At 39.6% G+C, this 18,221-nt stretch overlaps 2 pseudogenes; both read left to right on the plus strand.

Moving 5' to 3' along the window:
• Positions 1-9,479: 9,479 nt before the first annotated feature.
• On the plus strand, positions 9,480-10,150 carry LOC102843920 (annotated as a pseudogene).
• Positions 10,151-17,365: 7,215 nt separating this feature from the next.
• Positions 17,366-17,996, plus strand: LOC102850695 (annotated as a pseudogene).
• Positions 17,997-18,221: the final 225 nt, after the last annotated feature.

Here is an 18,221-nt window from a genome sequence, read left to right on the forward strand (position 1 = left end):
CATGCTTGAGAATCTATTTTATTGAGGGACATCACTTCACCAACTTACTCTTTTTTATCAGGCATTATGTCCCTCTCTGGGGATATATCCCCCCAAAACATAACCAAAGCCTTGGACAAAGTCCCACCATCCACAACTCTAAAGAACATTCTGCCTGTGCTTCTTCCAAGATAAATTTGTTTGTTCCTTTGACATGGTATATTCAATATTGTTCACCAACACCATTCAAAGCAGCAATTCTTCTCTGATCTTCCTTATTCATTTTTGAGCTTCTACATGCATGTTGTTGTTTTTGTTGTTGTTGTTGTTATTGTTAAGTGCCATCGAGTCATAGACAACTTATAGCAACCTATAAAAGAAAGACCTTAACACTTATATAACTTTCATAATTTCTCTAAGTTCATAGAGTTTCTAGAGGCAAGCTATTTCGGAAATGGATGCTTCCAAGCCTATTTTAATCTGGGACCCCTACCAAACACTGACCAGCATGGGTAATCATTATTGAATTTGACACAGTACAGTGTTTAGCATCACAGCAACCACAAGTTACCTCTGTATAGCAAATGAACAGAACAGTGCTATACCACTTAGAAGAATGTTTGACCAAAACAATTAAAACCAGGCCTTAGGGCCACAGATTAAAATCACCCACTTTTAGCTTGGTAACATAACTTTCTATACACTAGGCCAATAGTGCTTTCTCTATGACTCACAGCAGTTCTATGAACAACAGATCTAACCCTTGCCCCATCCTACACCATCCTCACAATCTGAGACATGTTCAAGCCCATTGTTACAGTCAATTTATAAATCCATCGTGCTGAGGATCTTCTTTTCTTCTCTGACCTTCAGCTTCTCTCAGCATGATGTCATTTCCCAAGGACTGGAACCTTCACTGTTGTTAAGTGCTGTCAAGTTATAAAGAACTCATAGCTACCCTATGAACGAAAGACCTGAACACTTGTATGAGGTGATTAAAATTACTACAACTTCAGTAAGATATATCGTCATTCTCAAAGTAACAGTTTTGCTTTTTTAGCACTCTGAAGAGGTCTTTTGTAACAGATTTTCCCCGTCATTCAATTTTTCACGACCATTGAGTGAAGATCCAATAAAATTGAGTCTGTGACAATTGGTCCTGTTTTGAGGATTTTTGTTTGCTTTATGTTTAGACATAAATTATACTTAAGGTAACAGTCAGGTGACATAGTCCAGGAAATCGCACTGCTAACCCAAAGGCGACATACACCAGTGGTTCTGAGGCAGAAAGATCCTCCTATGTGATTTACAGTCTCTGGAAAAATCCTCTGTAAGGTCAGTTATTAGTTACAGCTCAACAGCAATGAGTTTGAATTTTGAGTTAAAGATTATCTTTGCTCTTTATCAGGGCTTTATGTCTTCTTTGCTTTCAGCAAACAAAATGTGTTATTTGTTCATCACAAGTTGTTAATGAGTCTTCTCCCCAACACTTAAGCCACGTATGTCTTCCATATAGTCTATCTTTTCAGATTATTTGGTCAGCATACAGACTAAATAATATGATTAAATGATATAACCTTGATGCACACATTTTCTGCTTTAAAACTGCACAGTATCCCCTTGATCTGTTAGGACAATTGTCTTTTGGTTTATGAACAGGTTTCTCAGGAGCAAAAAATAGTATTCTGGCATTCCTATTCTTTGCAAAATTCTTCATACTTGGCTGTTATCCATACAGTTAAATGGCTTTACAAAAAAAAATCCATCTAACAATCATGTGGAATCCCTCATTCCACATCATCTATGAAACCAGCTTGAATTGTCTGTTAGTATCCTGTTTCACTTGCTCTTTTATAGTCTTCAGCAAAATTTTACTTTAATGTTAATTCATAACATTGTTTTAAAATATTTGCATTCTCTTTGATTTTTATTGTTTTGAATGGGCATAAATAAAGATCTCTTCCTGTCAGTTTTTCTCGGTAACTATCTTCCAGATGTCTTGTTATAGATGAATCAGCACTTCAATCATCGTATGCACTTTTGAATCATCTCAATTAGTTTTGCATCAATTTCTTGAAGCTTGTCTTTAACAAGGCCTTAAGTGCAGCCTGGATTTCTTTCTTCAGTGCCATTGGTTCTTAACAATATGCTACCTCCTAAAATTATTGAAAGTTGACCACTTTGTTTTGATACAATGACTAGAGATGATAGAAGGAGAACTATGCTTTTGAGCTGTGGTGTTAGAGAAGAGTATTGAATATATCATGGACGGCTAGGAGAACAAACAAGTCTGTCCTAGAGAGGGTGAGACCAGGCTGCTCCTTGGAGGCAAAGATTTTGAAGCTTAATCTGACATACTTTGGAAATGTTGAAAGTTGGGACCAGTCCTTAGAGAGGGACATCATGCTTGGGAGGGTGGAGGGACAGCACAAGAGAGGAAGATCCTCGATGAGATGAATTGATTCAGTGACTAGGGTAAAGAAGGTAGGTGTATCAGAGACAATAAGATTGGCGCAGGATAGAGCAGAGTATGAATCACAGGCAACTTGATAGCACATAACAATAACAGTAACAATGCTTTGTTCATACATGCTTTCAGATCAGTTTATCTGATCTTCAGTTGTTAGTGTTCAGTTCTTGAGAGGGTCTCAAAATACAAGTTATTTTTGTGTTGTACATTTGTCTTTCTGTGGTAACTTCCATATGGCTATTCTTCCACATTGCTGTTCTTTAGATGGTCATAAAATTCAGGTGAATTTTGTCCCACTACAGTTGTTGCACTATGACAGCTTCCATGTTGCTATCGTGCTGTAAATTCTAGCATTGGTATTTAAAATGCCAGCAGAAGGATCTGTCCATGGTGTACAGATTTTACTATAGCTTTCACACTCAGATTCAAACTATGAAAAAGTACCTGTCTAAATTTTGTTTAAAATATTATTGGCTAGTGAAAATCCTATAAATAGCTGTTGTTGTTGTTAGGTGCTGTCAAGTCGAGTACAACCCATAGCAAACGTATGAACAAGAGATGTGAACCTTGTCCTATCCTGTGCCATCCTCATCATCTCTGACACACATGAGCCCATTACTGAAATCAAGTCAATCCATCTGGTTGAGGGACTTCTTCTCTTTCACTGACCCTCCATGTTTCCAAGCATGATATCCCACTCCAGGAATAGCCTCTCCTAGCAACATGCCCAAAATATATGAAATGAAGCTTTATCACCTTTGCCTCCAAGGAGCTATTTGGCAGCACTTTCTTCAAGATGTATTGGGTTTTTCTTTTGTTTTTTTTTTAAATTTTTTTATTGTGATTTATGGAAAGGTTGGGTTTTCATTCATTCATTTTTGCACTTTTTCCACCCTCTTCCTCCCTTCCCCTGCCCCATTGCACTTTGCAATGCACCTCTATTCAGATTGTTGACATACATAAAATGCCTATTCATACACTTGTTTCAGGCAGTTCTTCCCTTCATCTGTTCCAATGCAGCGTTCATTATATATTCACTCTTTTCCTGTTTCCCTCAACCCCCAATCTCCACCTATCAGAGAGATGCAAATCAAAACAGCAGTGTGATATAGCATCTCACCCCAGCAACAATAGCAAGGTTTAATAAGGCAGCAAACAAAAAATTCTGGCAAGACTGTGGAGAGATTGAAACTTTTATTCTCTGATGGTAGGAATGTAAAATGATACAACCACTACAGAAGATGGTTTGGCAATGACTCAAAAAGTTGGAAATAGAAATCCCTCTACTGGGAATGTACTCTAAAGACACCAGAGCCACAATTCAAACAGATATATGCACACCCATGTTTATTGCTATGCTATTCACAACAGCTAAGAAATGGAAGCAGCCAAAATGCCCATCAACAAATGAATAAATAGAAAAACTAGTACAGTCATGCAATGGAGCACGACACAGCATTGAAAAACAATGAACCTGTAAAAAACTACACAACATGAGTGAGACTGGAAGACATTATATTGAGTGAACTATCTCAACCACAAAAGGGCAAATACTACATACCTCTGTTTGTTCTTTTGGCAGTACTTTTCTCTAACATGACAGCTCAAAAGCATTAATTCTTCTGCTGTCATCCTTATTAATTGTGCAGCTCTCAGATGCATAGCAAGTGATTGAAAAGGCCATGGTCTGAATCAGGTATGCCTTTGTTCTCAAATTTACATCAAAAATTTAGAGAGGTTTCTGACAGCAGACTTTCCCAGTGCAATAAATACATCTCCTGTTCTTCTGACTGGTAATACCAAGGGAGTTCATTATTAATCTCAGTAAGATTAAATCATTGACAATTTCAATAATTTCTCCATCTGTCCTGATGTTGCCTACCCATTCAGTGCTACAAGTTTTTTGTTTTCTTGGCATTGTAATGAAATCATATTGAAGACTGTGTTCTTTGAATGATGTTGTTGTTTTGTGCTATTGAGTCAGAACTCACCTATGTATGACTCTCCAGTGTGTTTTCAGAGACAGTATATCACTTGTGTGGACATTGTCCATCCTTCTGGGGAGCAGCTGGTGGATTCGAACTGTGTGCCTTTAGGATTGCAGCATAAGTCCTTTCTACTAGGCCACCAGAGCTCCCTCATAATATAATTTGAATGAGATGGTGCCAAAAAATTAGCCCCTCAGGTTAGAAGGCATTCAAAATGATGACTGAGGAAGAGCTGCTTATCAAAGTAGTCAGTATTAACATCAAAGATGGATTCTAAAACTTGCAGGACCTTCATTTACTGATGTGGCATGAATCAAAAGTGAAAATAAACAGCTGCCAACATCTATTAATAATTGAACATGGAATGAACAAAATATGGACCTGGGAAAATGGAAGTCATCAAAAATGAAATTGAACATGTAAGGATTTATATTCTAGGCAGTAGTGAACTAAAGTGAACTGATTCCAGTCCTTTTGAATCAGGCAATCATAGATGTACTATGCCAAAAATGAAAAAAATTAAAAACAATTATGCCACATTCATCATCAAAATTAATACTTCCATACCTATTCTGACATATAGTCCTGTCAGTGATTTAATTCTCTTCATATACTTACAAGGAAGACAAGTTGACACTATTCAAATCTACACATCAACTATTAATATTAAATGTGAAGAAATTGAAGATCTTTAGCAATATCTGCAGTCTGAAATTGAAGAAACTTATAGTTAAAAGAAAGTAATTGGTAATTATAGTGATTGGATGCAAAAGTTAGAAACAAAGAGGTAGGGTTAATATTTGGAAAATAAGATTTAGCTAGAAATTACACCAGAGATCGCATGATACAATATTACAAGACTAACAGCTTATTCATTGCAAATACTTTTTTTCAGCATAAACATCAACTGTACACATAGACTTTACCAGATGAAAGACACAGGAATGAAACTACATCTGAGGAAAGAAATGATAGAAGAGATCAATATTAGCAGTCAGAAAAATGGCAGACTGTCAAGCAGATCATCAAATTCAAGTTCAAGCTGAGCTGAGGAAAATTAAAACAAGGCCTTGAGAACTAAAGTATAACTTGGAGTATTTCAACTTTACCTTTATTTATCACTTTTTATTATAATTTTTCCTCTACCTGTTCTGTAGACACACTGTTTGGCACATAGATGTGCTTTCTTATTAGTAGTTAGTGCTGTTGCTATTGTTATGTGCCATCAAGTTGCCTGCAACTGGTAGCAACTCTATGTACAACGGCCCTAAACCCTGCTCTATCCTGTGCCAATCTTAGTGTTGTCTCTGACACACTACCCCCATTACACTACTCACTGAATCAATCCTTTTCATTGAGGGTCTTCCTCTCCTGTGCTGTCTCTCCACCCTCCCAAGCATGACATCCCTCTCCAAGAACTGATCCCACCTTGCAACCTGTCCAAAGTATGTCAGACAAAGCTTCAGAATCCTTGCCTCCAAGGAGCAGCCTGGTCTCACCCTCTCTAGGACAAATTTGCTTGTTCTCTTAGCGGTCCATGGTATATTCAATACTCTTCTCCAGCACCACAGCTCAAAGGCATCAATTATCCTTCTATCATCCATAGTCATTGTCTAGCTTTCTGATGCATAGCAAGTAACTGCAAAAACCATGGCCTGGATCAGGTGCACCTTAGTCTCTAGACTGACATTGTTGCTGTTCAGTCCTTTGGAGAGGTTTCTAACAACAGACTTTCCCAATGCAATTCATCTTTTAATTTCCTGGCTGCTAGTACCAATAGTGTTGATTGTGGAGCCAAGCAAACTAAAGCTAGAGAGAGATACACATTCCTCCAAAAATACAAAGTGGCACATGGTGGTGGTGGTTGTTCTTATGTGCCATCAAGTTGACTACAATTCATAGTGACCCTATGCACAACAGCTTTGAACCCTGCTCTCTCCTGAGATAATCTCACTGTCTCTGACACATCTACCTTAATTACCCCAGTTATTGTGTAAGTCCATCTCATCCAGAGTCTTCATCTCCTGCACTGTTCCTTGACCCTCCCAAGCATGATATCCTTCTCCAAAGACTGGTCCCTCTTGGTTACATGCCCAAAGTATATGATACGGAGCCTCAAAATCTTTGCCTCCAAAGAACAGCTTGGTTCCACCTTCTTCAGGACAGACAGCCCTATTAGTTCTCTTGGCGGTCTAGTGTATGTTCAATACTCCTCACACCTATAACAGGAGCTAGATTTTGTGGAATCATGTCAAATGAGGTTTTGTGATGTTCAAGGGAATACTAGTGGCTTAACAGTAAAGAATTGTGCTGCTAACACAAAGGTACATGGTTCAAAACCCACTAGCTTCTCTATGGGAGAAAGATGGACAGTCCCCTCCCATGCAATTTATGGCCTCTGAAATGCACTGAAGGGTCAGCTATGGGTTGATTCTAACTCATCTTTGTCCTACATATACAGTTACTAAAAGTTTTTCTGATCATGCCATTAACACAGTGTCTGTACTATGGTCTACTTCAGACTAGGAGGTACAGAACATCTCACCTGGTATTATAGCAGTTATAGAATTTTTTCCCTGCCATGCCGGAATCTTGGCTTCAACCAAAGCACCCCATGACTAGCCAACACCTATTTGTCAGTGGAGGCTTGTTTGTTGCTATGAGACTGAACAGGTTTCCAGACCATGAGAGACTAGGAAGAAATGTTTAGCAATCTGTTTATGAAAATCAGTCCATGGAAGTCCTATGAGTCACAGTGGTCCAATCCACAACAAATGACAGGGATGGTGCAGGCCCTGCCTATGCTTGATTCAATAGTGTATGGGATCACCATGAATTAGGACCTGACTCAAAATCATTTAATAACAGCATCATGACAACCTCTTCCTTATTTGATTCTGGGTTTGTCTCCCTGACTATGGTCATTCCTCTCACAGAATCCTTTAAGAGCTTTATTTTTATTACAGTCTGTTGATTGATAGTTCAGAGTTGCCTTTGTCCAACATACTCCATCTGATATCCCAGACTGGTAACTAACATTTTCTATTCCACCGGGATTATCACAGGTAATTAATTAACTCCTCAGACTCTGAAACAAATATCATCATCAATCATAATAAGCAGATAACAAAATTGGTATACCTTTGTTCTGATGACTGGCAAAACACCATGTCAGGTTAATAGTTAGATCTCTCTAGCTCCAGAGTCTAAACCCTTTCTACTAAGTGATCAATCCAAGAAGAATTAACTAATATTCAGTCAGACCCACTCCAGGCTGCCTTTCTTGGCATTCTGAAGTACGACTACTCTGTCTCCTTTGGGTCTCCCTTCTAACAAGACCATATTCATTCCTTAGGCAGTGGACATAATCCAACTCATTTGATTTCTCTGTCTTTTTCCACCATTAATCTTATATTGTCCTTCAAAACCTAAATGAAATGTTACCTCCTCTAAGAAGACTTAGATTCAGGCTTGATTAGATATTCTTCCTCTACCTATGGGTGAAAGATCAACAGTCTCCTTTCATGTGATCTACAGCCTCTGAAATCCCATTGGAAGATCAGTTATGAGTTTGTTCCAACTCAAAAGTATATATCACATTATTCACCATCGCAAAAACATGGAAACAGCCTAAATGTCCAACCACAAACAAATGGCTTGAGAAATTATGATACATTCACACAATGGAATACTAAGTAGCACGGAGGAGCAATAACTTTGTAAATTATTACCTAACTTGGGAGGGACTGGAGAGCAGTATACTGAGTGAACTAATTCAGTCCCGTAAGGATATATATTGTATAAAATCGTTATTGTAGAATGAGTATAAGGATCCAGGAGGGGTGAGAGAGGCTGGAAGCAGAGGCATGAGGATGTGCAGGGGTTGTTGTTGTTGTTTAATGTGCAGGAATAAGGGGTGTTAATCATTGGGCTGTACAATTTGATGAGGGGGTGAGGGAAATTGAAAGAATTTGTTCAAATTTGTATTTGAATTTTTTAAATAAACTAGTAGAAAAAGTAAAAGATATATATATATATAAGTATATATCAACAATAACCTCTACATTCGTAATTTTTTTCTCTATCCTTGAACTTATAAATTTGTTTGTAATTGACATCTGTTCTTATGCACAACATTCTAAGCTCCTTATTGGTAAGAATTGTGTTCTACACATTTTTTAAATAGTCATTCATATATAAATCCCAAATAAAAATTGGGGGAAATATATAAACTAAAGGATGTCAGTGACTTAGGGATATTTGGAGGCATAATTCATTGGGAGTTACACTGCTCATCTGAAGGCCACATGTCTAATAGTTCAAATCCACAACTGGCTCTACATGGTAAAGGTTGCCAGTCCCCTCCTACATCATTTACAGCCTCAGAAACATATTGGAGGGTCAGCTATGAGTTGGTTCCAACTCAAAATCAATGAGTAAATGAGTAAGTTTGTGATTTAATGGCACAAAGAGGCTCAGATTGTAAGAGCAAAAACATCTTGAATTAGTGAGCATCACAGATTTTCAAAGTAGTTGGAGAAAGGGGAAATTGTCAGCAATTTCTTAGGTCTACAATCAAGACACCTGGCACTACAGTCAGGAAATCAATAGACTAATTGCATTGGGAAAATCTACTGTCAAGGATATGCCAGAGTGCTAAAGAACAGTGATGTCAGTCTAAAGACTAAGGTGTGCCTGATCCAAGTCATGGTCTTTTCGGTTGCTTGCTACGCATCTGAAAGCTAGACAATGCCTAAGGATGACAGAAGAAGAATCAATGATTTTAAGTTATGGTGCTGAAGAAGAGTATTGAATATACTGTGGCTTGTCAAGAGAACAAATAAATCTGTTCTGGAAAAAAAAATGAAACCAAGTTGCTCCTTGGAGGTAAGGATGGTGAAACTTCATCTTGCATACTTTGGGCATATTGTCAGAAGGGGCTAATTCTTGGAGAAGGACATTATGATTGAAAGGTGAAGAGTCGGAGGTGGCAGGGAGCAGCGGGGTACAGGTCGCGCAGGCCCGCGCTGCGAGCAGCAACCATGTCGGTGTTCAGGAAGCTGTTCGGGGCCGGAGAGGGTAAGGCTGGCAAGGGCGACCTAACCCCGCAAGAGGCCATCCAGCGACTGCGGGACACGGAGGAGATGCTAAACAAGAAACAGGAGTTCCTGGAGAAGAAGATTGAACAGGAACTGACTGCTGCCAAGAAACACGGCACCAAAAACAAGCGCAGCCCTTCAGGCACTAAAGCGCAAGAAGAGATATGAGAAGCACTTGGCACAGATTGACGGCACACTCAACCATCGAGTTCCAGCAGGAGGCCTTGGAGAATGCCAACACTAATACCGAGGTGCTCAAGAATATGGGCTATGCCGCCAAGGCCATGAAGGCTGCTCACGACAACATGGACATTGATCAGGTCGATGCGTTAATGCAGGACATTGCTGACCAACAAGAACTCGCAGAGGAGATCTCAACAGCTATTTCAAAACCTGTTGGTTTTGGAGAAGAGTTTGATGAGGATGAGCTCATGGCAGAATTAGAAGAACTAGAACAAGAGGAACTAGACAAGAATTTGCTGGAAATCAGTGGACCCGAAACAGTCCCTCTACCAAATGTTCCCTCTATAGCCCTACCATCAAAACCAACCAAGAAAAAGGAAGAGGAAGACAACGACATGAAAGAATTGGAGACCTGGGCTGGAACCATATAACTGGTCCAGCCCCAGACTAGGCCCAGACAGACTCTGGTGGCCTACAGCAGTGGGCAGGCGCGTGTGCGTGCAGGGCAGGCAGGACATGGGGCAGGCAGATTGCCATCTCGCTGAATCCCACTCCAAAGCACTAGCGCCGCATCACTGCTCACTCTGCATAGCATGGTCTGCACCTAGCGGGGCGGGCGGCGGGATGGGGGGTGCCTGCTGTTTATAATGTTGAATTTCTGTAAAATAAACTGTATTTGCAAATCCAACATTGAAATTCTGGACTACGCTAACTCCACTGCTGAATCCTCAATGGAAAGAGTTGACTGCAGTCAAAATTATCTGAAAATGTAGCCTCTGTCCTTTTAAATCAGTTGACCTGTCGCACATTTCTTTGTAAGACTTGTATGGTACTGGCAGAAAAGTCGTTTTTAAGAAGCCATAGGCTTTTCCTTGTATTTAGCTGTAATAATATGTCTGATTTTTATTTCCTCAAGAATTGTATTTCTGTCCATCACCTGTGTGCTGGCCCCTGTGTTTACCATTCTGGCCTACTCCTCGATCCTACTCCTCTGTTCTTTGGAGTTTGTGACACTGATATGAAATGGATGATATTCTCTTGAGAGTAAATGAGATTGTTAGAATTAAATTCCAGCTATACATTTTTCTAACATAGCTCTAAGGTCCTTGTTGCTGTTTGTGATAACTGATAGATAACTCATTGGAAACACATGTGCATACATTTATATTCAGATGAAATTATGGTCTGCACTGTCTATTAAAATTCTCAACTAATTTAAAAAAAACAAAAAAAGAAAGGTGAAGAGTCAACACAAGAGAGGTAGAACTTCGTCAAGATGAATTGACACAATGACTATAATAGTAGTGGCTAGTGTGTCAAAGATGGTGAGTTTGTCTCAGGCTGCTATTGATAGGGTTGCTATGAGTTGTAATCAACTCAACACCACATAACAGCAGCAACATAAAACCCTTGCAAAGTATTTTCAACTGTTAGATTGATTTCATGAGCCTCCCAGTTTGGGCTGCCCTAATTAACTGTCCTTATCAATCTCAACCATTCAAGCTCCTTTCAGATAAAAGACTTGGAATCTGATTTGTTTTCCCTCATCAAAAGCCTCCTTACCAGAAGGCCCAGCTAAAAGAATCAGTGACTCTTTTGATAGCTTAAATATTTTGCTATATATTCCCTTGAAACAGCCATGCTGATGCAACATTAAGGTGAAAAATAAATTATTCATATGCATGAAAATAATGTCAAGGTGCTGCCAGTGTTTTAATCACAGCAGTCATGCTCCTTTTTTGCAATGGACTTTCTGTGCAATCACTGAAAACACTTTATTACTTTGCAAGAGGATGAGCACAGCACTATCACTGCAGGTAGTCTATATGGTATTTTTTTTTCACAGATAGAAGTCCACAATCTCTGAACCCAAAACCACAGAAGCACTTTCTCCCTTTCTGTTAGAGTCTAAGAATGCAACCTTAAGTATTTTCTGGACTTCTGGCATGTTAGAATTGTGGGAAGTTTAAAGGGTTGTGGGGGATTTTTTGGGTGGGTGTTGCTTTGTTTTGTCTGAATGCCAGTGACCAGAGGTTCTGTTGTGATTGTTATTGTCTACTTAGGTCTATGCTTTTGCATAAGCCTCCATTGATCAGACCCTCTAACCTTACTCAATTTCCCCACCCCCACCCTTGCCTGTCTTCGAAGCCAAAAGGCCAGAATTACTGTGCTGGAGGGGAGATACACAGAACAAAGAGAGAGGATGGGGATGATAATGTTTAAACTTATCCAAGCCCTGTGAAAATCCCCTTACTCTTCTGTGTTCACCACAATGAAGCTAACATTCCCTTCAGTTTGACTAAATTCTAGTGAACTTCTTTCCAACTCTAATCCCCAGATCCCTCTTTCCCTGGTCTTATAAAATTTGGAACATACACCATCTGCCCATCACAGAAAATCAAGAAGATAACTCCATGCAGCCAAAACACCTCATTGCTCAACCCTACTAACATTCTGCAGTACTTATGTGTTCTTTCACTAGCACACTTGTCATTAGTCTCCATCAAGTCACCCCTCACTTGTGGCAGCCCCATGCAATACAGAACAGAACGCTGCCTAGATTGATGCCATTCCTATGACCAGTTGGGAATGGGATCATTATCACTGGCTGCATTTCAGAAGTAGATCACAGATTTTTCATTGTTTCTTAGTCTGGAGGATTCGCTGACTTCTGTTCAGCCTCATAGCAGCACACAGGCCTCCAAAGACAGAGAGTGGGGACAACATATGAGGGGCATTGGTTGGAGTGAACTGAGGTCTCAAATAAGCAAAGTGAGAATTTACCACAGAAGCACCCCTGCCTTCTACTACTATACTTAAGTTTTAAAACTCTCCCCAACTCTTGCCTTGAGAAGAGGGGCTTAAATTTGACTGTTGTGTCTCTCCTCACCACTGATGCTCTGTTCTTCTCCCTTTCTATAATCCTTTTTAAATAAAGTCGCCATCCTAGTGGTGCAGTGATTAACACAGTTGATTGCTGGAGGTTCTAGTCTTTCTGGAGTTGCTTTGGAAGAATGACCTGACAACTGAGTCTCTGAAAACTACTCTACTGTGCCACACATGAGATTGATACGAGTCAGCTAAGACAATAGCAAATGATTGGTTACCTCTTTTAACATTTATCTGGAGCAAGGTTTATTTTTTTTTCCTTTGACAAGGACATCTCTGGTGCCTCAAGCAGCATGAGAAGAAACATGTAACCCTGACTACAGAGGTCCAATGATGAAAACCTATGTCTGGAGTCTAGTTACTCCACATTCAGTAACCTCAGTGTCTCTGTTCTGGACAGGCCTGTGCTAGACGTGTAGAAACAGATGGAAGAAGCCATCTTTGCCACCAATGAACTGTGGCCTAGAGAGAAGATAAGTGTGTAGACTGTCACCCTGAACAAGGCCACTACTACCACAGGGAAGTCCCAGGCACAGGGGAGCACAGGCACAGGCACTGGAGCAGGAGTCTGCACCATTATGCTAACCAGGTGGACTTTCTGAGGTGCTTCGCTAGTCATGGTCAACCAAGCTCTCTCTGCACATTCTCTCTGTGAAGCTTCACACTCTGTAAGACAGGTAGGCACCATTATAAATACCTCCCCCGAGTGAGGTCACCAAGCATGATGTCTAAGTGCTGGTTCTAGCAGCCAAGCTTTAGGTGTACCAAGACAAATTAGACAAGATGTAAGTGTTCGAGCATCCTGTGTCCTTAAGCCAAACCTTGACCTTTTCAAGGAGGCCATGCTCTGAAGTTTTTCTTCCCAGGGCCTCAAAACCTCTTAAAAGGGTGAAAATCCTGTGAGGCCAGCCTACAAAGGCTCACAGACTGCACATGTGGCCATTTCTACCTCATAGATGTTTCTTTGTAGGGGTAGAGGGAAGTCCAGAATAGCCACATAAACATGGACAGGTCTCAGGACCACATCTCTTACAAGCAGATGTGGGCAAGTAATCAGAGACTTTCCTAGTCAAGAGGCAAGGCCGGCCAGCTCGAAGAGACTGGAGGACAAGCCACCTTCACCCCACTCCCTCTTGGAAGGGAAGCCACAGTACTGAATAGTACCCTCAAAGTCCTGGCAGCAATCACCCCCTCTCCTACTACCACACAAGCCGTGAATTTACAAATTGCCCACTTTTACCAGGCCTCAAGCTTGTTTGTGGCTGGATAGCATTTCGACATAATCATGAACAGAAAGTTTATTAGCCTCCATTTATTTTCCCTTTTCCTTTTCCACATACAGAGCAAGTAGCTGTTTCAGTCCTTCAGTGTCCCATGGAAACAAGGCACAAAGCAGGGAAAAGCAGCAAGTCTTCCTGGATCCTATGACCCTAAAGTTCTTTGGACAGTTAGTCAGTGTGTAGGTAGCCCCTAGAAGGTGAGTTACTGCATACTGCTAGTTTCATGCCTTGTCTGAGTCTGAAGGTCCGGGTCAGAGCTGAGAAGGTGCACTTCCAACTCATTCCCAGGCAGTGATGATGCCATGGGTGAGAGATCACACTTTTTTTTTTTTTTAAATTTAGGTTGTTTATTTTTCACTTCAATGAACATCTACAGAGAGATCACACTTTTGAGAATTGCCCCAGAACAACATCATCTACCCTGGCAGTATATTAGAGACACCTGGTAAAACTTTTCCCGAATTCCCCTCTTGTGTGTTCCCAAGAACTCAGCTCATTGGTCTAGGATCAAATGAGTGGCACATGGCAATGTGCATGATTTAGAGCTCCCAGTGATCATGCTGTGCAGTCAGGACCCTTGGACAGTGGTTTTCATGATCCAGTCTGATCAGTCCACAGGTGTGAGCCCCCCACATCCTGTTACTACCACTCCCAATGTCTATTTATGACTAAAGCATGAGCCTCAGATTTCATAGCTTGAAATCTTCCTCCTCCCTGGAGATCTTGAATCCTCTGCTCCTCAGTTCCTGCAGTTTGATATTACTTCCAATTTACAAATGAAGAAATTGTGGCTTAGAGAAGCTAAGTGACTTGTGCACAGTACTACAACTGACAAATGGCAGAACCAAAAATGGAAACCAATCCAAAATCCAAGCACTTTCCTCTGCGTCCTTCTGTTTCAGTCAGATTTCATTGGGGAAATTACACCCTTTAAAAGCATCCCTGGACTAAAGAAAATTAAAAAAGCATAAAATACTTATTTTACTACTATTATTATTAAAGGTAAGCTTTGCTCCAGGCTTGCCTCACCGCAAGCAATTTCTTGTGACAAAATCCATCTAGCAACACTGATAGCCAACACCTTTTGCAAGGTACTACCTTTAGCTGACCCATCACAGGGCCTCCCTTCCTCACTCTCCTCTTTCCATATACTAATAGAATTTTTTTAAAAACTGAAAACAGAGCAAATCTCTGTTGATTTGAATTAATGTAGAAGTATTAGAAAAGATTTGTACTGGGAATTCTCCATTTGATTCCTGTTAAAGGCAGGGAAGGGGAGGCAGAATATGACCTAGATCTGGCAGATACTTTTGGAAGAGATCCCAGAGAGGAATATATTAACAATCAATACAGCTTATTTCATTACTATGAAAATAACGGAAGTATTAAATAGTTGAAAAATATTTTTAATAGGAAGTTGATAATTACAGTTTCGATTGCATTAATCCCCAAACACCTCTAGTACATTTATAGCACAAGAAAATAATTCCAGGTGCAAACAGCTATATCTAGACCTCAAATCACTCTTCACATGTGAGAATCTCCTGTGGAGAGACACTTTTAAGCCACAATTTGCAGTGCCCCAAAGCATTTTGGGGGAGTTGAAAATTGTTCAAATTAGAGCTACAGGCACACAATCTCCTTCCACTTACAGAGATCACAGCTGTGGAATCAAATGAGGAAGGTAGTACTGTACTACCATTTGCAAATGTATGGACGGTGTTTGACTGAACTCAACAGGTTGGATGTGTTGTGGGCATGGTGGTTCACTGTTAGAATTCTCAAGTTCCCTTTAGGAGATCGAGGATCAATTCTCAGAAAAATATACTGATGTACTATGGAGGCTTATATACAGCTATGGTTTCAGCAATGCTTCAAGACCAAGATGGAGCAGGAAGCAAAACCTGGAGCTCTATTCCCAAATATGAGCCAGTGAAAATTCAGTGCATAAAAATGGTTCAGTTCACAATGGATCACAGAGACAAGAAACATTTCATTCCATCATATGTGGGGTCACCAAAAGTGAGGGGCCAACTCAGAGGTGTTCAAAAACAGCAAGAACAGCACAGTGTGTAGAACTGAGTGTGCAATCAAATAGTTTTTGGGGAAAAGAAATGGTTTTTTAAAAAGCTTTTTCTGTTCACATAAATGCAAAAAGTCAATAACTTGTTTCTCTGAGTTTTCAATCTAGGTATTTGTTCAATACAGTTGTCAAATCATTTTCTCTTCATAAATATATTCCCTGGATATAGTCCCAGGAGTTTTAAAAAAATAGTTTTATTACATTTATTTGACATTTAACAAAGTCCAAGTACCCCATGCTGTGCAAGGTAGGAATCCAGTTCCTTCAACTTCAACAATCCATTCATTCATATCCCTAAGGCCTACCTCTTTTCTTCATCTAATAACCTCAGGTGATGCAAATGATTAAGGACCTGTCTTTTAACCACAAAGGTAGTGGCTTGAGTTCACCTAAAAAAGCCCCAGGAGAATGACCAGATGCTTTTCTCTGGGGGGAAGAGGGAGAATCAATCCTTAAAACCTCTATGGAGCATGATTCGATGCTGACACTTACAGTATCAACACAAGCTTAAATCTACTCCACAGAAGCTGGTTTTGCTTATTTATTTGGGTTTTGTGATTACTATTGCATATTTGCTTGCCTGCTTGTTCGTTTTGGTGTACTATTCTACCCACAGCCCTAATTTTCTTTCCATCCCACTGTTATAGCAAGTACCACATTTTAGACACCATTTATGACATCATACGAGACAAGAATCATGTGATAATCTCTACAGATGTACTCAAAACTCAGCACCTATTTTTATTAAAATCTTTAAGATTTATAAGGAAGAGAAGATTCTAAATACAATTAAAGGCAAAACCAAACAGCCAGCATTCTATTTAATGGAGAAAGTTTGAGAAGCTTCTCCTTGAAATGCAAAATGAGGCAATTCTTACAATCATTTCTAGTCAATATTTCATTGCCGGTAATAACCAGTTTTGCTTTGCCAAAGAAAAGGGAAGAAATAAAAAAGTTAAGGAGCTGAGTAAAAGATTCCAAAGGGCAGTTTGAGAAGACAAGGCAAAGTACAATGAAATGTGCAAGGAACTGGTGTCAGAAAATCAAAAGGGCCAGTCCAGTAGAAAAATTAATAGTATATCCACCACCTCCAGCTAAGGGAAGCATTTCGGTTACTAATGAGGACCTACACTGTCTAAATGAAGGAGAATTTTTAAATGATGTTATTATAGACTTCTATTTGAAGTATTTGGTGCTTGAAAAATTGAAGAAAGAAGATGCCGACCGCATTCATATTTTCAGTTCTTTTTTCTATAAACGCCTTAATCAGAGAGAGAGGAGAAATCTTCATGAAACAACTAATCTATCAATACAGCAAAAACGACATGGGAGAGTGAAAACCTGGACTCAACATGTAGATATTTTTGAGAAGGATTTTATTTTTGTACCCCTTAATGAAGCATGGTTTAAGTAAAATCAGATTAAACTATGGTGATGAATCATCTGAAGGTGGTAAAATGCTTGAAGATGAACTGATCGACTTCTCAGAAGATCAGGATAATCAGGAAGATAGCAGTGATGATGGATTCCTTGCTGATGATAACTGCAACTCAGAAATAGGACAGTGGCATTTAAAGCCTACAATCTGTAAACAGCCTTGTATCCTGCTTATGGACTCACTCAGAGGCCCTTCTCGGTCAAATGTTGTAAAAATTCTGAGAGAGTATCTAGAAGTAGAATGGGAAGTTAAAAAAGGGAAGCAAAAGATGTTTTTCCAAAGATGTGATGAAAGGCTCTAATCCAAAAGTACCACAGCAAAACAACTTCAGTGATTGTGGTGTGTATGTATTGCAGTATGTAGAGAGCTTTTTTGAGAACCCAATTCTCAATTTTGAACTACCTATGAATCTGGTAAACTGGTTTCCTCCCCCAAGAATGAGAACAAAAAGAGAGGAAATCCAAAACATCATTCTGAAGTTGCAAGAAGATCAGTGCAAAGAGAAGAAAAAGCATAAGGACACTTACTCAGTAGAAGCAGCGTTAGAAGAAGGAGGAGAACAGTATGTCAGCAGTATTTCAGAGTGACCATGGCTGTTGCTTGTCTGCTCTGCCTTCAGAAATGGAACGACTTTCACCTTTAATTATAGATATCAAGGAACTGATGTGCTCCTTACTCAGAGTGATTTGGAAATGTTAATGTTTGTATAAATGTCATATAATTAATTTTCATTGGAGTATGTATTAAGTAAATGTCTGTAAATATGTTAATGAGGCCAATTTTTCCAGCATTTATAATTATTTTTTTCACTT

The sequence above is a fragment of the Elephantulus edwardii genome, unplaced genomic scaffold (genome assembly GCF_000299155.1).
Source record: "Elephantulus edwardii isolate Elephantulus edwardi_28Jun2011 unplaced genomic scaffold, EleEdw1.0 scaffold00301, whole genome shotgun sequence".
NCBI lineage: Eukaryota > Metazoa > Chordata > Mammalia > Macroscelidea > Macroscelididae > Elephantulus > Elephantulus edwardii.